Genomic DNA, 20083 nt, shown 5'->3' on the forward strand with positions numbered 1-20083 from the left:
AAATGCATGAACATTAAGATCAAAAACAAGATCCTTGTATATTCCTGACCTCTGTCACTAGAACCACCTCAAACAGGACAATTGACCAGATTCCATTTCTGTTGGACCTCAGAGTTCCAGACACGTATTCATCGTATATGACTCATACGCCACCAGTGGTCATCATCGATCCAAAATATGGTCCCTCTTTTTCTCCATTCATTTCTACATTGTTTACTGACTAATTCATTAACTCACTAATAATAATTTTAAAACTGTATTATTCACAAAAACTCAAGAAGAGTCATGATATCCTTAAGCTGTAAATAGAATCATTCTCACATCAATATATCTCTTTTTTTAAATTAGGCTGTTTTTCATTTATGCATTTAATCAATATAACATTTCATAAAATTCAATATTTATCACTAAGCTACAGTCAGCCTTCTGTGATTCTACATGGAAATTTTGAATAATACACTGAATAGGCTGAAAAAAAAAATCACTGAAATGGAGACAATGACTTTGTTACTCACGTTGGTCCCTGAGCTTCTGGCACAGAGATGCAATCACACAGCTCGCCATCATGAGATAAGGCTTCATCAACTCAGATGTGTCCATGTGGGGAAGTACAAAGCACAACTGATGATAAAAAAGAAAACAAAACTTTTATCACCATTATTCTTCCTTTATACATTTCATCTACTCAGTCATTCAGGAATTTATAAATTTTCTTAATGTAGTTTTTTTTGTTTAACAGAAAGAACAACCTCAAACTTGAGACTCACTCAGAACAATAAAACTGACTCTTAACTATTCACGTCTATATGATCCTTGGCCAAAGAGGTGACACTCTGATCCATTTATTTCTTAATGGGCATCAGTGTTTGCAATTTTTATTAATATTTCTTGCCTCACCACATATGTTGACAGTTGGACAATGCTTTATGTTTTTATATTTATCTGTTATTTATATATCTTTAATGGTTCTATCATTAACCCATTTATAATAATTAAACTAAATCTATGAACTCAAAGTAAAAACATGATCTTTCCTAACATCTCTCCATTCCTAACATCTGTCCACAGGATCAAATAAACAGAGAAAATAGATTATGTACAGATTTGGACCTCAGAGTTCCAGACACATATTATTCATCATTTGTAACTCATCCACCACTAGTCATTATCATTGGTTCATTAGAGGCTCACCCTTTCTTCACTCATTTCTACATGTGTATCGATTAAATCATTAATTCATCGATAATAAAATAAATACATGATTAACAAAAACTGAAGAACCAACAACTTGAATATTCTCAATTTCTATCTATACAATAATTGCCAACATAGATTATATCTCTCTCATTAATCAATCTCAATGTTACGTACTATCAATTAATCAACGTTTCATATCATATTTATCATTGGACAATAATTTGCTTTTTGACTATATTTATTAATTTTTTTAATTTTTTTATTTATTTTTTGTGTGTGTGTGTGAGGAAGATCAGCCCTGAGCTAACATCCATGCTAATCCTCCTCTTTTTGCTGAGGAAGACTGGCTCTGAGCTAACATCTATTGCCAATCCTCCTCCTTTTTTTCCCCAAAGCCCCAGTAGATAGTTGTATGTCATAGCTGCACATCCTTCCAGTTGCTGTATGTGGGACGCGGCCTCAGCATGTCCAGAGAAGCGGTGCGTTGGTGCGCGCCCGGGATCAGAACCCAGGCTGCCAGTAGCGGAGCGCGCACTTAACCGCTAAGCCACAGGGCCTTAATTTTTTAATAATACTGTGAATATCTTTAAACAAATGACCAAACCAAGACAAAATCTCTGATTACTATTCACCATGGTCTCTCTCTTAATGCAGAGGCAACACAACAATCTTGATCAGGGCAGAAGGTGAAATCAGCTCGAGTATCCATTCTGAAGAGTAACAAGCAGAAAAAGTGATAAAAAGGTTGAAATATTCTCTCCATCCTTGTTTTACATCTTTCATTAAGTCAATCATTTAGGCGATCATTATTGGAGAATATTTATTTCACTCTCTTTTATGAAAACAAACTGCTTCGAACTTCCCATTCACCCAGAACATAAACACTGTCTATAATTGATTCTGTCTATATCACCCTCAGCCAAAGAGGTTACAGTCATGTCCCACTTATTTCTCTTTGGACTTCAGAGTTTTCAAATTATACTTATAGTATTTCTGGCTTCCCCACATATTTTGAAAGTGGGACAATGCTTCAACGATTCAGCTTTATTTTTTATATATTTCCTCATTGATGTTTCATTGATCCAATTATAACAAAGAATGAAACGCATGAATTTGTATTGGACCTCAGAGTTCCAGACACATATTATTCATCATCCATGATCATGCGCTGGCAGTTATCATCATTGATCCAGAAAGACCACCTTCTCTTCATTCATTTCTATATTGTTTATTGATTAATTCATTAATTCACCAACTATAATTTTAAAACTCTATGATTCACAAAAACTCAAAAAGGCCTTGATAGCTCTAATATGCATCTGGAACCATTCTCACATCATTATATCTCTGTCATATTTATTATCAGTTTTTCCTGTGCACATTAATCAATATAATGTTTCTTATTAATGCCACATTTGTCACTAGGACACATTTGGCTGTCTTTAAGTATATTTCATACTTTTTCTTAATACAATGAAAACCCTTGGACAAACCACCCAAACTGGGACAAGAACTCTGATGATTACTCACACTGGTCTCTAGGCTCCTAAAACAGAGATGCAACCTTAGGGCTCTTGATCAAGCAAGAATCCTTAAGGTCCAGTGCGTCTGTTCTGAGGAGTACAAGGCAAAGAAGATGATAAAAACGACTGAGACATTCTCTCCATTGATCCTTGCTTTTCACCTATCATGTGGTCAGTCATTTAAGGAATCATTAATTTGGTGTATCTACTTTTTTCTGTTACAAAAATGAAGTTCAATTTTACCACTGACACAGACTATGAGCATTTTCTAGAACTTATCCTGTCTACATCATCCTTAACCATATAGGCAACAATCATATACTATTTGTTTCTAATTGAACTTCATGGTTTTCATAATATATTAATACTATTTCTTGCCTCATCACATATTTTTATAATTGGACAATGCTTCATATTTTTCATTTATATGTTTATTTATAGATTCTCTCACTTATCCAATTATAATAATAGGTGAAAATGCATGAACACCAAGACCAAAAACAAGATCTAAGTATATTCCTGACATCTGTCTACAGGATCCCTGCCAACAATGTGCGTGAACTAGATTAATTTTATGTTGGACCTCAGAGTTCCAGACACGTATTCATCGTATACGACTCATACGCCACCAGTAGTCATCATCGATCCAGTATTTTCCCTCCTTTTCTTTTCTACAGTGTTTATTGATTAATTCATTAATTCACTAGTAATAATTTTAAAACCCTATTATTCACAGAAACCCAAGAAGAGTCATGATATCCCTAAGCAGTATATAGAATAATTCTTACTTTAATATATCTCTTTTTTTTTAAATTAGGATGTTTTTCATTTATGCATTAATCATTATAATGTTTCATAAAATTCAATATTTATCACTGAGCTACAGTCAGCCTTCTGTGATTCTATATGGAACTTTCGAATAATACATTGAATACACTGAAAAAATATCACTGAAACTGAGACAAGCACTTTGACCATGACTCACATTGGTCTGAGCTTCTGGCACAGAGATGCAATCACATAGCTCGCCGCCATGGGATAAGGCTTCATCACTCGAATGTGTCCATTTTGGGAAGTACAAAGCACAATCGACAACAAAAGAAAAACTTTTATCTCCACTGATTCTTCCTTTCTACATTTCATTTACTCAGTCATTTAGGAATTTATAAATTTTTCATAATGTAGATTTTTTTCTGTTAACAAGAAGAACAACCTCAAACTTGAGACTGACCCAGAACAATAAAATTGACTCATTTATTCACGTCTATATGATCCTTGGCCAAAGAGGTGACACCCTTGATCCATTTATTTCTTAACGGGCATCAGTGTTTGTAATTTTTTGTTATTTTTTGTATTTCTTGCCTCACCATATATGTTCATAGTTAGACAAGAATTCACCTTTGCTTCTTAATCTATTATTTATATATCTTTAATGGTTCTATCATGATTCTATTAATAATAATAAATACAAATCTATTAATCCAAAATAAGAATAGACCTGTATACATTCCTAACATATATCCATAGAATCAAATAAACAGAGAAAATAGAGTATGTGTTGTGTTGGACCTCAAGGTTCCAGTCACATACTATTCACAATCCATCACTCATCCACCACCAGTGATCATAATTGGTTCATTAGAGGCCCAATTTTAGTTCATTCATTTATATATTTGTATCAATTAAATAATTATTTCCTTGATGATGATAAAATAAATACATGATTAACAAAAACCAAATAACATACTTGAATATCCCTAACTTCTCTCTATAGAATCATTGCCAAAATCAATATCTCTTTCATTTATAAATATCAAAGTTACATATTATCAATTAATCAACATACTGTTTCATATTATATTTATCATTGGGCCATAGTTAACTTTTTGACTATGTTTATTACTTTTTAATAAAACCATGAAAACTCTTAAACAAAGGACCCAAACCAAGACAAGAACTTTAACCATGACTCACCTTGGTCTCTTTCCTATAACAAAGGAACATGACACCTTGATCACAATAGAGGCTGAAAGCTTTGAGCTTCTATTCTGAAAAGCACCAAACAGAAAAGGTGATAAAAAGATTGAGACTTTCTTTCCATTGATCCAATGTTTGTTTATTGATTCTTTCATTGGTTCAATTATAATAATAGAAAGAAATGCATGAAGAGAAAGACTATTTCTTTTGTGTTGGACCTCAGAGTTCCAGACACATATTATTCATCACCTACGACTCATACGCCGGCAGTATCATCATTGATCCAGAAAGACCACTTTCTCTTCATTCATTTCTATATTGTTTATTTATTAGTTCATTAATAGACTAATTAAAATTTTAAAACTCTCTGATTCACAAAACCCAACAAGGCCTTGATCGCTAATCTGTCTCTAGAACCATTCTCACATCTTTATATCTTTGTTATATTTATTATCAGTTTTTCATATATGCATTAATCAATATAATGCTTCATATTAATCTCTTATTTATCAATAGAATAAAGACAGCCTTGTTAATATTAAAAACATATTATTAATACAATGAATATCCTTAGACAAACCACTCACACCAAGACAAGAAATTTCATTATGCTCACACTGGTCTCCAGGCTCCTAAAACAGAGATGCAACCCTACAGCTGGAGATCAAGGAAGAGTCCTTAAGTCAGGTCCAGTGTGTCCATTCTGAGGCGTACAAAGCAAAGCAGATGATAAAAATGGTTGAGCCATTCTCTCCATTGATCTCCGCTGCAACATTCACATAGTTATTTAGGCAATCATTAAATTGGTATATACATTTAGTCTGTTAAGAAAACAAACAGCTTTGATCTTGCCATTGAGCAAGAATATGAATGCTCTATGACTTATACTGTCTACATCATCTTCACCATAAGAAATAACAAGTCATGTACCATTTGTTTCTAATTGAACTTCAGCGTTTTCATAATATATTAATAGTACTTCTTGCCTCACTACATATTTTTATAATTGGACCATGCTTTACTCCATTCATCTTTATTTATTTATATATTTATTTATAGGTTCTCACATTTATCCCATTATAATAATAGAATGGAAATGCGTGAACACAAAGACCAAAAATAAGCCCCTCGTTTATTCCTGACATCTGTCTGTTGCATGCCTTCAAACAACGTGCATGGACTAGATTAATTTTCTGTTGGACCTCAGAGTTCCAGACACGTATTCATCGTATACGACTCATACGCCACCAGTGGTCATCATTGATCCAATATTGTCCCTCTTTTTCTACATATTTGTCTATTTGTTTGTTGATTAAATCAAAATTCACTAATAATTTTTAAGTAGTACAATTTAAAAAAAAAAAAACAAGAAGAGTCTTTATATCCCAAATCTGGACATAGAATTATTCTCACATCAATATATCTCTCACTAATATCCTCAATTTTTCATATGTGCATTAATCAATGTTTCATATATCCCATATTTAACACTGAAACTAAAAAAAGAACTTCAACTATTACTCACATTAATCTCCATCCTCCTATTATGTAGAGGCAACTACAGAGCTCATGTCCATGGAAGATACTAAATTATCTCTAGTGCCTTCATTCTGAAGAGTACAGAACAGAGCAGATGAGTAAACAATTGAGACACAATCTGCATTTATCCTTGCTTTCTGCATATCACTTACTCAGTATTTAGGTATTTACTATTTTGCTATATTATATATATTTTTTTATCTTATTAAAAGGAAAAATTCAATCTTTAGTCTGAAGCAGAACAATTAAACTGACTCTGACTTATGCATGTCTATATAACCTTGGTCAAAGAGGTGACCATTTGATCCATTTATTACTTAGTGGGCACTATTGTTTTCAATTTTGATTAACAATATCTTTTGCCTCGCCACATATGTTCATACTTAGACAATGCCTCACCCTACCTTCCTTAAATGTTTATTTATATTTGATTAATGGTTTAATCATTAATCTATTAATAGTAACAAATCTATGTCTATGAAATCAATACAAGAATATGATCTTTTTATATTTCTGACATCTCTCTATAGAAACAATTTCTACAGAGGGAATAGACAAAATCATGTTCTGTACTGGACCTCAAAGTTTCTGACACATATTTTCATCGTCCGTGACTCCTACATCACCAGTCTTCATCAATGGTCCATGATTGAGTCTCTTTGCTTTGTTCATTTCTACATTTGTACCGATTAAATCATTAACTCATTAGTAATAATAAAAATACACAGTTCACTAAAACTCAAGAATAAGATCCTTGAATATCCCTAACATCGGCTTGTAGAATCATTTCCCAAATAGACTATGTCTCTTCCATTAATCAACCTCAATCTTGCACATTATCTATTAATCAATGTAATCTTTCTTATCATTTATCATTGGGCCATGGTTAACTTTATAATTAATGTAATACTTTTTAATAATACCATGAGTACCCTTAAACAAATGTCCCATTCCAAGACAACAACTTTGACGACCGTTCACCTTAGTCTCTTTCCATACCCAGAGGGAATGTAACAATCTGGATGACAGCAGAAGCTGAAATCAGCTCAAGTGTCAATTCTGAAGAGTAACAAGCAGACGAGGTGATAAAAATATTGAGATATCCTCTCCATTGATCTATATATTCTACTATTGATTTGCATAGTAATTTTTGCATTTATTAATTTATGGTAATATTTATTTCTTTTTCCCTTAATAGACCAAATGTCAAAGCTAAAACTGACTCAGTCACCATATATGACAAACCCACAGCTAATATCATCCTCAATGGTGGAAAACTGAAACCTATCCCCTTAAGAACAGGAACCAGACAAGGATGCCCACTGTTACCACTCCTATTTAACATAGTACTGGAAGTCCTAGCCAGAGCAATCAGGCAAGAAAAAGAAATAAAAGGGATCCAAATTGGAAAGGAAGAAGTGAAACTGTCACTATTTGCAGATGACATGATTTTATATACAGAAAACCCTAAAGAATCCACCAAAAAACTTTTAGAAGTAATAAACGAATACGGTAAAGTTGCAGGATACAAAATCAACATACAAAAATCAGTTGCATTTCTATACACTAACAATGAAGTAGCAGAAAGAGAAATTAAGAATACAATCCCATTTACAAATGCAACAAAAAGAATAAAATACCTAGGAATAAACTTAACCAAAGAGGTGAAAGATCTGTACACCGAAAACTATAAAACACTGGTGAAAGAAATTGAAGAAGACACAAAGAAATGGAAAGATATTCCATAATCTTGGATTGGAAGAATTAACATAGTTAAGATGTCCATACTTCCTAAAGCAATCTATAGATTCAATGCAATCCCTATCAAAGTTTCAACAACATTTTTCACAGAAATAGAACAAAGAATCCTAAAATTTATATGGAACAACAAAAGACCCTGAATAGCTAAAGGAATCCTGAGAAAAAAGAACAAAGCTGGAGGTATCACACTCCCTGATTTCAAAATATACTACAAAGCTATAGTAACCAAAACAGCATGGTACTGGCACAAAAACAGACACACAGATCAATGGAATAGAATTGAAAGCCCAGAAATAAACCCACACATCTATGGACAGCTAATCTTTGACAAAGGAGCCAAGAACATACAATGGAGAAAAGAAAGTCTCTTCAACAAATGGTGTTGGGAAAACTGGATAGCCACGTGCAAAAAAATGAAAGTAGACCCTTACCTTACACCATACACAAAAATTAACTCAAAATGGGTTAAAGACTTAAATGTAAGACCTGAAACTGTGAAACTTCTAGAAGAAAACATAGGCAGTACGCTCTTCGACATCGGTCTTAGCAACATATTTTCAAGCACCATGTCTGACCAGGCAAGAGAAACAATAGAAAAAATAAACAAATGGGACTATATCAAACTAAAAAGCTTCTGCACAGCAAAGGAAACCATCAACAAAACGAAAAGACAACCTAACAATTGGGAGAAGATATTTGCAAACCATACATCTGATAAGGGGTTAATCTCCAAAATATATAAAGAACTCATGCATCTCAACAACAAAAAAACTAACAACCCAATTAAAAAATGGGCTAAAGACCTGAATAGACATTTCTCCAAAGAAGATATACAGATGGCCAACAGACACATGAAAAGATGTTCAAAATCATTAACTATCAGGGAAATGCAAATCAAAACTACAATGAGATATCACCTCACACCCGTCAGAATGGCTATAATTAACAAGACAGGAAACAACATGTATTGGAGAGGATGTGGAGAGAAGGGAACTCTCATACACTGCTGGTGGGAGTGCAAACTGGTGCAGCCACTATGGAAAACAGTATGGAGATTCCTCAAAAAATCAAGGATGGAACTACCATATGATCCAGCTATTCCACTGTTGGGTATTTATCCAAAGAACTTGAAAACACCAATGCGTAAAGATACATGCACCTGTGTGTTCATTGCAGCGTTATTCACAATAGCCAAGACTTGGAAGCAACCCAAGTGCCCATCAAGGAACGAATGGATAAAGAAGATGTGGTATATATACACAATGGAATACTACTCAGCCATAAGAAACGATGAAATCCAGCCATTTGTGACAACATGGATGGACATTGAGGGTATTATGCAAAGTGAAATAAGTCAGAGGGAGAAGGTCAAATACCATATGATTTCCTTCATTAAGTAGTAGATAATAACAACAATAAACAAACACATAGGGACAGAGATTGGGTTGGTGGTTACCAGAGGGGAAGGGGGGAGGGAGGAGGGCGAAAGGGATAATTTGGCACATGTGTGTGGTGATGGGTTGTAATTGGTATCTGAGTGGTGAACATGATGTAATCTATGTAGAAATAGAAGTATAATGATGTACACCTGAAATTTATACAATGTTATAAACCAATGTTACTGCAGTAAACAAAAATTTAAAAAATAAAGAAAGAAATAAATAAAACTGACTCAGTCAGTAACTATTACTTATCACCATCCACATCATTCTTACTCAAAGACATATATACTTGAATCTTTTATTTTCCATGCCAATTTATATTAATTAATATTACTTTATTATTTATTTTAGCAATGAACAATGCTTCACCATTTTCTGTTTTATTCAGTGATATATTTGTTTATTAACCTGGCCATAACAATATTTTTCAATGATCAGGTACACAAAGACCAAGAACACGATCCCCATAAATGCCTGACATCTCTCTATACGATCGCTTCAAATGGGGGAAAGGACTAGATTCTTTTGTGTTGGAGCTCAGCTTCCCAGACCTGCAGTATTCATCAACCAAGACTCAGATGCCACCAGTTGTCATCTTTGATCTAGGTTTGGCCCTCATTATCTTCACTCATGTCTACATGTTTTTATTAATTAATTCATCAATTCTCTAATAATAATAAAATAAATACATAGGGATGACAAAAATTCAAAACAAGAGCCTTGAAGTAATTCCATGAATTACTTCCCACTGACGATACATATCATTCATTAATTGACCTCAATGTTTCCCATATAGATTAATTAACATAACGCTTCATATTAACCTCATTTTAATTATTTGGCCATGATTGGCAATCATTAATTATATTTCACACTATTTTATAATGCAGGGTAAACCTTTTAAAAAACCACAAAACCGAGACAAAAACTTGCTCACATTGCTCTGCATGATCTTAATGCATAGATACAGACACAGAGCTCGTGATCCTGGTGGGATGCTCAGATCAGCTGGAATGCAACCCTTCCAAGGAGTACAAAACAGAACAGATGATAAAAAAGATTGAGACATTATGTTCATTGGTCCCTGCATTCCACCTTTCATTTAGTCAGTCATTTAGGTAAGTTGTGATTTGGGCAATGTATATTTTATTTTCTATTAAGTAAACAAACAATTTCGATCTTGCCCCTGACACAGAATATGACCATTGACTATTACGTAACACTGTGTAGATCATCGTTAGCCAAAGAGGTAACACCCTTATACCATTTCTTTCCTAAAGCATATCGGTCTTTTCAATATATATTAACATATTACTATATTATAGTAATTTTTGCCTAACCACATATTTTTATAATTGGACAAGGCTTCACATTCTTCATTTTTATTTATTTACACATTTGTATATTGATTATTTCATTGATCCAATTATAAAAATAGGAAGAAAATGCATGGACATAATGACCAAAACCAGGATCTTCGTATATTCCTGACCTCTGTCTATAGGATGACTTCAAACAGGGACAATAGACTCGATTCCCTTTCATTAGACCGCAGAGATCCAGACATGTATTCATCGTATATGACTCATAAGCCACCAGTAGTCGTCATTGATCCAATACTGTTTCTCTTTTTCTTCATTCATTTCTACATTAATTCTTGATCAATTAATAATTCAGTAATTATAATTTTAGAAATGATTATTCACAGAAACCCATGAAGAGCCTAGAAATTCCTAATATATCTAGAATTATTCTCAAGTCAATCTCTCTTTCAATAAGTATTCTCAATTTTTATTATATGCATTAATCAATATAATGCTTCATATAAATCCCTTATTTCTCAATGGGCCATTTGGATTCATTGATTATATTTCACAGTGTTCAACAATACAGTGAATCCCTTAAACAAAGTATTGAAACTAATACCAAAACTTTGATTATTAGTCACATGGTCTCCTAACACATGAATGCAACCAGAGATCTTGTGACCCTGGAAGAATCCTCAAATCAGCTCCAGTGCATCCATTCTAAGGAGTACAGAGCAGAGCAGATGATAAAAAATTTCAGACCTTATCTCCATTGATCCCTATTTTCCGCATTTCATTTACTCATTTAGGCATTCATTAATTTTTCATAATGTAGTATTTTTTCTCTTAACAAAAGAAAACCTTACACTTGAGACTGACACAGAACAATAGTATTGACCCTGACTTATCACTGTCTATACGATTCTTAGGCGAAATGGCAACATGCTTCTTCCATTTATTGCTTAATGAGCGTGAATGTTTTCAATTTTATTGATAATATTTCTGGCCTCACCACATATGTTCCTAGCTGGACAATGCTTCAACCTCTTTACCTGTTTTTTATATTTTTAATGGTTCGATTACTGATTCATTGATAAAAATAAATTTAAATCTATGACCCCAAAATAAGAATATGATCTTCGTATATTCTTAAGGTCGACCCTTGGGGTCATTTACAACAGAGGTAGACTAGATTTTGTTTCATGTGGACTCAGAGTCACAGACACGTAGTCTTCACCATATTTGACTCCTACGCCACCAGTGGGCATCACTGGTCCACTTCTGGGCCTCTTTTTCTTCACTTGTTTCCACATTTGTAACGATCAAATCATTAACTCATTAATAATCAAAATAAATATGACTCATAAAAATCACAAGAAAAAGACCCTTGAATAAACCTAACTTCTGTCTATAGAATCATGTACCACAAAGATTATATCTCTTTTCATTAATCAACCTCAATGTTGCACATTATCAACTAATCAACATAATATTTCATATCATATTTGTCAGTGGGCTGTGGTTAACATTTTTATTACATTTATTACTTTTTAATAATACCATGGGTGCTCTTAAATAAATCACTCAAACCAAGGTAAGATCTTTGACTATTATTCACCTTGGTCTCTTTTCTAACACAAAGGTAACATAATCTTAATCTCAGCAGATGCTGAAATCAGCTCAGTGCATTCATTCTGAAAAGTGAAAACAATACGATAGAAGACTGAGACATTTTCTCCACTGTTTTCTATTTTCCACCATTCATTTGCATAGTCATTTGGGAATTTACTAATATATAGTAATATTTATTTATTTTTCTCAATAAAATAAATTCAAACTAGTACCTGAGAGAGCAATAACTGACCTGTCACCGTCTATATCACTCTTCATCCAATATATAATACACTTGGCCCTTATTTTATCCATTCCAATTTTTTTTTCAAGGACTGTGCCTTTTATTAATTTGTATTTCCATGTAACAGAAGCTTGCCTCATTCATCTTTCCGAATTCTAAAACAATTTGAAGTATTTTTTTATGAATATCGTTTTTTTGTTTTGTTTCCTGCAGGGAAAGATTCACCCTGAGCTAACATCTGTTGCCAATCTTCCCCCTTTTTTGTTTGTTTGTTTTTTTTTCCATTCCAATTTATATCGATATTCATTTTCCTTACTACATACTTTAGTAATGAACAAAGCTTCCTCTCTTCATCTTTATTAATTTATAAATTTCTTTTTTTATTCTGCCATTGATTCTTTTATAATAATATTTTAAAACTTCATGCACTCAAAGACAAAGAACAAGATCCTTGTATATTTCTGACATCTGTCCATAGGTTCCCTTCTTAAAAGGAGAATGGACCAGATTCCATTTGTGTTGGACCTCAGAGTTACAGACACATATTCATCATATATGACTCCTATGCCACCAGCCACCATTGTTGGTCCAGGATTGGCCTTCTTTCTCTATTATCATCTACATTTGTTTATTGATTAATTCATTAATAAAGAAATTCACATGAATCACTAAAAAAACAAGAATAAGATTCTTGAATATCTCTAATATCTATTTATACAATCATTTCCACCAAATGAGACCAATTCCTCCCATTAACTTAGCCTACTGTTTCCTATATGGATTAGTCAACATAATGCTTCATATTAATCTGATATTTAACATTAGCGTGTCTCACTTTCTTTGATTATATTTAATACTTTTTAATAACACAGTGAAAACCTTTTTGAAAAAAAACAGTCAAACCAAGAAGAACACTGACCACTTCTCACATTAGTCTCCATACTTCTAAAACAGACATTCAACAATAGAGCTCCTGACCAAGGAAGATGTTTAAATTAGCTGGAATACAGCCATTCTGTGAAGTACAAAGCAGAGCAGAACAGAAAAAAGGTTGAGACATTATCGCCATTGGTCCATAATTCCACCTTTATTTAGTCAGTCATGTAGGTAATTAGCAAGTTGTGATCATGTCTATGTTATTTTCTCTTAAGTGACTGAGCAATATTAATATTGCCACTGATCGAGAATATGAACTGTTATTCATTATTGTCTTTATCTTACTTAGCAAAAAGGACCACATACTTGTACCATTTATTTTCATTCATCTTCAGTTTTTGCAATGTATATTAATAGTATTTCTTACCTCACCATGTATTTTTACTATTGGACAATGCTTTACCCCAACATATTTATTTATTTGTAATATGCTTATTGATATATTCACTGATCCAATTATATTTATAGAATAAAAATGAATGAAAACAAAGACCAAAAACAAGACCCTTGTATAGCCCGACATCTGTAAAGGACCATTTCAACCACGTGGAATGGATTTGTTTTGTGCTGGACCTCAGAGTTCCAGACACGTAGTATTCACCGTACAGGACTCATACGCCACCAGTCGTCATCATTGGTCCAGGATTGACTCCTTCTCTCTATTGTCATCTACATTTGTTTATTGATTGATTCACTAATGTAGAAATAAACATAAATCACAAATAAGATCCTTGAATGTCGGCAACATCCATCTACACAATCAATTCCACTGAGACCAAACACTTTTATTAACTGATCTCAGTGTTTCATATATGGATTAATGATCATATTATTTCATATCAATTACTTTTGACATTGGCATGTTCGGGCTTCTTTGATTATATTTAATATTTTTTAATAAGATAGTAATTATTTTTTTTAAAAAAACACTCAATCCAAAACAAGAACCTTGACTATTACTCACATTGTTCTCCATGCCCCTAACACACACATGCAACCATAGAGCTCCTGGCCATGGAAGATGCTTAAATCAGCTCGAGTGGTCCATTCTGAGGAGTACACAGCAGAGCAGATAATAAAATATTGAGCACTAATCTCCATTAATCCTTGCTTCTGCATTTCATTTTTCAGTGATTTAGGCAAGCATTAATTTGGAGCATATTCATTTCATTTTCTCTTAAGGAAATGAACAACTTAGAACTTGTCCCTGACCCAGAAAATAAACACTGATTATTACTTACTATTACCTATATCATCCTTAGCCAAAGATTTAACAGTCACGTACCATTTATTTCTCTTTGAACTTCACTGTTTGCAAATGTATTAATAGTATTCCTTGCCTCATCACATATTTTTATAGTTGGAAAACACTTTACCCCATTCATCTTTATTTATTTATATATTTGTTTATTGATTAATTTCATTGCTCCAATTATAATAGAATGAAAATACATAAATGAACACAAAAACCAAAAACAAGATCCTTGAATATTCCTGACTTCTGTCTATATGATCCTTTCCAACAGAGAGAATGCACTAGATTTCTTTTTGTTGGACCTCAGAGTTTCAGACACATTTTATTCATCATCCATGTCTCACACGCCACCAGTTATCATCATTGGTCCAGAATCGGCATACTTTCTCTTTGTTCATTTCTAAATTGTTTATTAATTCATTAATTCACACTAATCATACAGTGAATACTCTTAAGCAAACCACCCAAATCAACACAAGAACTTTGACTATTACTCACATTGGTCTCCATGCTCCTGATGCATAGAAGCAAACATAGAGCTCATGATCACAGAAGATGCTTAAATCACCTCAAGTGTGTCCATTCTGAGGAGTACAGAGCACAGCAGTTGATAAAAAAAATTAAGACCTTATCCACATTGATCTTTCCTTTCTACATTTCATTTACTCAGGTTTTAAAGTATTTATTAATTTTTCATTATATGTGTGTATTTTTTCTATTAACAAAGGAAACAACCTCAAACTTGAAAGTAATCCAGAATAATAAAACTGACTCTTAATTATCCATGTCTACATGATCCTTAGCCAAACAAGTAACATTCTTGATCCATTTTTTCCTTAATGGACATCAGTGTTTTCAATTTTTATTAATAATATATCTTTTCTCGCCACATATGTTCATAAGTGGACAATGCTTCACTTTATCTATTTTTCTTTAATGGTTCTATCATTGATTCAATGATAATAATAAATCTAAATCTATGAATCCTAAATAAAAACACGATCTTTGTATATTTCTGACATCTGTCTATGAGATCATTTCCAAAAGAGGGTCTGGACTAATTACGTTTCGTGATAGATCTCACTTATTTTCATCATCCATGACACATATGCCACCAGTCATCATCACTGGTCCATGTTTGGGTCTCTTTTTCTTCATTCGTGTCTGTATTTGTACCAATTAAATCATTAATTCTTTGATAATAATAAAATAAATACATGATTCACAAAAAAAAACCCAGAGCAAGATTCTTGAATATCCCTACTATCTTTCTATACAATCATTTCCCACATAGACCATATCTCTTCTGTTAATCAATCTCAGTGTTATACATTATTGATTAATCAAAATGTTTCATATCATATTTATTATTGGACAATAGTTAACTTTTTGATTTATTTAATAGTTTTTAGTAATACCATGCATACCCTTAAACAAATGACCCAAACCAAGACAAGATCTTTGATCTTTACTCACGTTAATCTTTTTCCTGACACAGAGACAATACGACAATCTTAACCATGGCAGAAGCTGAAATCAGCTCCAGCGTCTGTTCTGACAGGTATCAAGCAGAGAAGTTAATAAAAAGATTGAGACATTCTCTCCATTGATCCATACTTTCCACCATTCACATACATAGCCATTTAGGTATTTATTAATTTATAGTAATATTTATTTATTTTTCTCTTAATAAATCAAATGTCAAACTTGTAACTATTACTCATCACTGTCTATGTTATACTTAGCCAAAGATGTAATACACTTACTTGGTCCATTTGTTATTTGTTACTTACTTGGGCCATTCCAATTTATGTTAGTATTATTTTTATTTATTACATATTTTAACAATAAACAATGCTTCACCCTCTTCATCTTTATCCATTTATATATTTGTTCATTTATTCTGCCATTGATTCTTTTATAACAATATTTTTAAAAATCCATGGCCAGAAATCCAAGAAAAAGATCCCTGTATATTCCTGACATATGTCTATAGGAATACTTCAAACAGGGTAAATGTACTAGATTCCTTTTGTGTTGGACCTCAGAGTTCCAGACACGTAATATTCATTGTACATGACTCATATGCACCAGGCGTCATCATTGGTCCAGGTTTTCCCTTTTATTCTTCGTCTTCTTTATTAATTCAATAATTCACAAATAATAACAAAATAAATTCACACGAATCACAAAAACCAATGAAGAAGTTTCTTGAAAATCCCTAACATCTGCCTATAGAATTATTTCCCACAGAGACAAGATCTTTTTTTCTATTTGACCTCAATATTTAGTACATCCATGAATCAATATCATGCTTCACATCAACACCAGCTTCATTATTAGGCTATGGTTGGCCTTCTGTGATCATATTTCATAGGTCTTTCTACAGTGAATACACTTAGGCAAACCACCCAAACCTCAACAAGAAATCTGACTATTACTCACATTGGTCCCCACACGTAGAGGCAACCAGAAAGCTTCTGATTACCGAGCCGATCACACAGAGAACCTTGATTCGCAGCAAGCACTCACCCTGAGGAGCGTAAAGCAGAGGAGACGATAAAAAGATTGAGACTTTCTCTCCATTGCTTTCCACCTTTCATTTTCTTAGTCATTTAAATATTTACTAATTGACATTAATAACTATTTGTCTCTTCTCCTAAAAATAGAACAACATGGAACTCACCACTGATTCAGAGCAATAATATTGACTATAACTTATCTCTGTCTACATGATAGTTAGCCAAAGAGGTAATACCCTTAATCCATTTATTTCTTTACGGACATTAGTATTTCCAAATTATATTAATAGTATTTCTAGTCTCATCTTATGTTTTTATAATTGGATAATGCTTCACCTTCTTCATCTTTATTCATTTATATAATTGTATAAATTTTGTTATTGATTTTTTCATAATAATACAATCAAAATTCAGGAACCACAAAAGTCCAAGAACAAGATCTTTGCATGTTCCTACCTAATCTGTCTAAACGATCACTTCCCACAGAGACCATAGACCTCTCTCTCTATAATACCTCCGAGTCCAGACATGTATCATTCCTCACCCACCACTCACACCCCATCAGCTGTCCCTCACTGGTCCAGGACTTGCCCTCTTTTTCCTCATTCATTTCTGCATTTGTTGATTTTTAATTTTTCAATTGACTAATAATAAGATAAATTTACATGAATCACAAAAACGCAAGAAGCGCTTCTTAAGTATCCCTGGCATCTGTATATAGAATAATTTCCCTCAGCAACTACATCTTTCATTAATCAATCTAAGCATTGCACATATCCATTAAGGAACATGCATTACATACAAATCCCATAGAGGGCCATGGTTAACTTCTTTGATTATACTCAACACTTTTTTTTTAACAATACAGTGAATATTCTTAAACAAGTCACCCACACCAAGACGAGAGCTTTGATTATTGTCACATCGGTCTCTATGCTCCTAACACAGAGTTCATGGTCACGGCAGAAGGCGTAAATCAGCTCGGTGCATTCATTCTAAGTATAAGCAATGCAGATAAAATATTGAGACATTCTTCCCATCAACACTTGCTTTTCTCACTTCATTTTCTTAGTCATTTAAGTATTTATTGTTTTATAGTGTGTTTTATTTCTTTTGCTCTAAAGTAAACGAACCACTTGAACTCAAGACTGACTCAAAGCAGGAATGCAGAATATTACACATCACCAGCTGTCCATTCTTACTCAAAAATCTAACCCCCTTGATCCATTTATTACATAATGAACTCCAGTGGTTCCAAGTTATATTAATAATAATTATTGCTTCACTACATATTTTCATAGTTGGATATGTTTCACCCATTTCATCTTTATACACTGACCTATGTATTTACTCTTTCATTTATTCACTTATGATAAAATAAAAATCCATGAAGCACTAAAGGCTGAGAATATGATCCTTGAATATTACTGAAATCTACCCACAGGCTTATTCCCACAGATGTAAACACTTAAATTCCTTTTGGTAATGGACCTCAGTAGGTTATAGATGTTTTGATCATAAAATATAGTTCAGAATGCATTCCATTCACATCATTGGTCCATGGTTGGCCTTTTTTCATATAATTTGTGTATTCTTTCTATACATAACAAGAACCCACCATCAGAACTAAAACATTGACTAGTACTTACATCTCCTATGTGCTCTTTCCTCATAATGAAAATAGCTTACATCTTTATCAATTAAGGAATGTTTAGGGAAAACCTAAAATAGAAATTTAAAGAGCTTTGAAAATGAGCAATATGGACTCAATCTATTTTTAAAAGTATCCTAAGTAATACTAAATCAAATTAATCATAAACTTTCTTTCCTCATCATTAGTACAGGCCCATCCTTGTTTGATTTTGTTCACGTATGTAGCCATTTACTTGTTCTAAATATATATTCCTATACATAGCAGTAGCCTAGAGATTTTGGTCATTTCAGAATGCTTAAATCAGTTCAGGTGCATCCATTTTGTGGAGTATAAAGGCGATAAAAGAATGAGACATTTTCTCCATTGAACCATGCTTTTCCCCTTTCATTTATTTAGACTTTTAGATACTTACTAATTAATGTACTTGTTATTTCTTAATAAAATAAACAACATAGAACTCATCACTGACCCAAAGCAAGGGCATTAACTATTATCACATATATCTGACTATATCATTGATTTTCAAAATGTTGTTTCCCAATAGGCAGCATCAGCAGAACTTGGGAACACGTTAGAAATGCAGATTCTCAGGCTACACACCAATCCTCCAGAATCAGTAATGCTGAGGGTGGGGCCAGCAATCTGTAGTTTAACCAGCCTTCCAGGTGATTCTGATGAGCTCACCCAAGTTTGAGAACCACTGCTCTATCTTATCCTAACCCAGAGAGGTAACGTCCTTTAATATTGGTTTCTTAATGCACTGCAGTGTTTCAGAATTATATGAACAAAAATTTATTTCTCACAACATTTTTTCTTAATTAATCCAGCTTCACTCTCTTTACCTATCTATCCATCCATCCATCCATCCATCCATCCATCCATCCATCTATCCGTCCATCCATCTACTGATTCTTTCATTTATTCCTTTAGAATAAGGCAGTAAATCCCCAGGATCCACTTAAACCCCATAATTAGATTCTTAAAAATTACTTAAATCTAGCTATAGATTTATTCCCACAGATGAATATACCAAATCTCTTTTTGAAATGGACTTCAGTAATGCAAAAAAAATTAATCACAGGACACGTTCAGGATACAATCCATTCACAAATCAC

The 20083-nt window shown here is 33.1% G+C and overlaps 1 long non-coding RNA gene, 15 other non-coding genes and 1 pseudogene across 65 annotated transcripts in view; all 17 read right to left on the minus strand.

Annotated features, from left to right (window-relative positions):
* Positions 1-20083, minus strand: part of LOC147913805 (uncharacterized) — a 168699-nt gene that overhangs the window by 59282 nt on the left and 89334 nt on the right. For 37 of the 50 annotated variants that reach the window (XR_015556061.1, XR_015556066.1, XR_015556094.1 and 34 more), the window contains 13 exons: positions 18964-19036; positions 18209-18309; positions 17238-17325; positions 16269-16346; positions 15291-15376; positions 14144-14586; positions 13521-13616; positions 6223-6307; positions 5314-5400; positions 3706-4768; positions 2728-2810; positions 1830-1907; positions 516-621 (listed from right to left, as the gene is read on the minus strand). This is a non-coding gene — a long non-coding RNA (uncharacterized LOC147913805). Of the gene's footprint in view, positions 1-515; positions 622-1829; positions 1908-2727; positions 2811-3705; positions 4769-5313; positions 5464-6222; positions 6308-13520; positions 13617-14143; positions 14587-15290; positions 15377-16268; positions 16347-17237; positions 17326-18208; positions 18310-18963; positions 19037-20083 lie in introns of all 50 variants that reach the window. The other 13 variants (XR_015556070.1, XR_015556073.1, XR_015556063.1 and 10 more) reach the window with 13 other exon arrangements.
* LOC147913828 (small nucleolar RNA SNORD113/SNORD114 family) lies at positions 102-173 on the minus strand. Its single transcript, XR_015556254.1, has one exon. It is a non-coding gene; the product is annotated as a small nucleolar RNA SNORD113/SNORD114 family (small nucleolar RNA).
* LOC147913829 (small nucleolar RNA SNORD113/SNORD114 family) lies at positions 1105-1179 on the minus strand. Its single transcript, XR_015556290.1, has one exon. It is a non-coding gene; the product is annotated as a small nucleolar RNA SNORD113/SNORD114 family (small nucleolar RNA).
* On the minus strand, positions 2316-2389 carry LOC147913830 (small nucleolar RNA SNORD113/SNORD114 family). Its single transcript, XR_015556287.1, has one exon. It is a non-coding gene; the product is annotated as a small nucleolar RNA SNORD113/SNORD114 family (small nucleolar RNA).
* LOC147913831 (small nucleolar RNA SNORD113/SNORD114 family) lies at positions 3298-3369 on the minus strand. The gene has a single exon (XR_015556263.1). It is a non-coding gene; the product is annotated as a small nucleolar RNA SNORD113/SNORD114 family (small nucleolar RNA).
* LOC147913832 (small nucleolar RNA SNORD113/SNORD114 family) lies at positions 4284-4358 on the minus strand. Its single transcript, XR_015556231.1, has one exon. It is a non-coding gene; the product is annotated as a small nucleolar RNA SNORD113/SNORD114 family (small nucleolar RNA).
* On the minus strand, positions 4910-4983 carry LOC147913833 (small nucleolar RNA SNORD113/SNORD114 family). The gene has a single exon (XR_015556282.1). It is a non-coding gene; the product is annotated as a small nucleolar RNA SNORD113/SNORD114 family (small nucleolar RNA).
* On the minus strand, positions 5894-5965 carry LOC147913834 (small nucleolar RNA SNORD113/SNORD114 family). Its single transcript, XR_015556257.1, has one exon. It is a non-coding gene; the product is annotated as a small nucleolar RNA SNORD113/SNORD114 family (small nucleolar RNA).
* On the minus strand, positions 6809-6882 carry LOC147913835 (small nucleolar RNA SNORD113/SNORD114 family). Its single transcript, XR_015556225.1, has one exon. It is a non-coding gene; the product is annotated as a small nucleolar RNA SNORD113/SNORD114 family (small nucleolar RNA).
* Positions 9970-10044, minus strand: LOC147913836 (small nucleolar RNA SNORD113/SNORD114 family). The gene has a single exon (XR_015556227.1). It is a non-coding gene; the product is annotated as a small nucleolar RNA SNORD113/SNORD114 family (small nucleolar RNA).
* LOC147913837 (small nucleolar RNA SNORD113/SNORD114 family) lies at positions 10984-11055 on the minus strand. The gene has a single exon (XR_015556284.1). It is a non-coding gene; the product is annotated as a small nucleolar RNA SNORD113/SNORD114 family (small nucleolar RNA).
* LOC147913838 (small nucleolar RNA SNORD113/SNORD114 family) lies at positions 11951-12024 on the minus strand. The gene has a single exon (XR_015556228.1). It is a non-coding gene; the product is annotated as a small nucleolar RNA SNORD113/SNORD114 family (small nucleolar RNA).
* LOC147913839 (small nucleolar RNA SNORD113/SNORD114 family) lies at positions 13121-13192 on the minus strand. Its single transcript, XR_015556291.1, has one exon. It is a non-coding gene; the product is annotated as a small nucleolar RNA SNORD113/SNORD114 family (small nucleolar RNA).
* Positions 14105-14179, minus strand: LOC147913840 (small nucleolar RNA SNORD113/SNORD114 family). Its single transcript, XR_015556268.1, has one exon. It is a non-coding gene; the product is annotated as a small nucleolar RNA SNORD113/SNORD114 family (small nucleolar RNA).
* LOC147913841 (small nucleolar RNA SNORD113/SNORD114 family) lies at positions 15089-15163 on the minus strand. The gene has a single exon (XR_015556260.1). It is a non-coding gene; the product is annotated as a small nucleolar RNA SNORD113/SNORD114 family (small nucleolar RNA).
* Positions 15866-15927, minus strand: LOC147913842 (small nucleolar RNA SNORD113/SNORD114 family; annotated as a pseudogene).
* On the minus strand, positions 16830-16903 carry LOC147913843 (small nucleolar RNA SNORD113/SNORD114 family). The gene has a single exon (XR_015556279.1). It is a non-coding gene; the product is annotated as a small nucleolar RNA SNORD113/SNORD114 family (small nucleolar RNA).

This window comes from Ceratotherium simum, chromosome 24 (assembly GCF_057802395.1).
Source record: "Ceratotherium simum simum isolate JZ-2026a chromosome 24, ASM5780239v1, whole genome shotgun sequence".
NCBI lineage: Eukaryota > Metazoa > Chordata > Mammalia > Perissodactyla > Rhinocerotidae > Ceratotherium > Ceratotherium simum.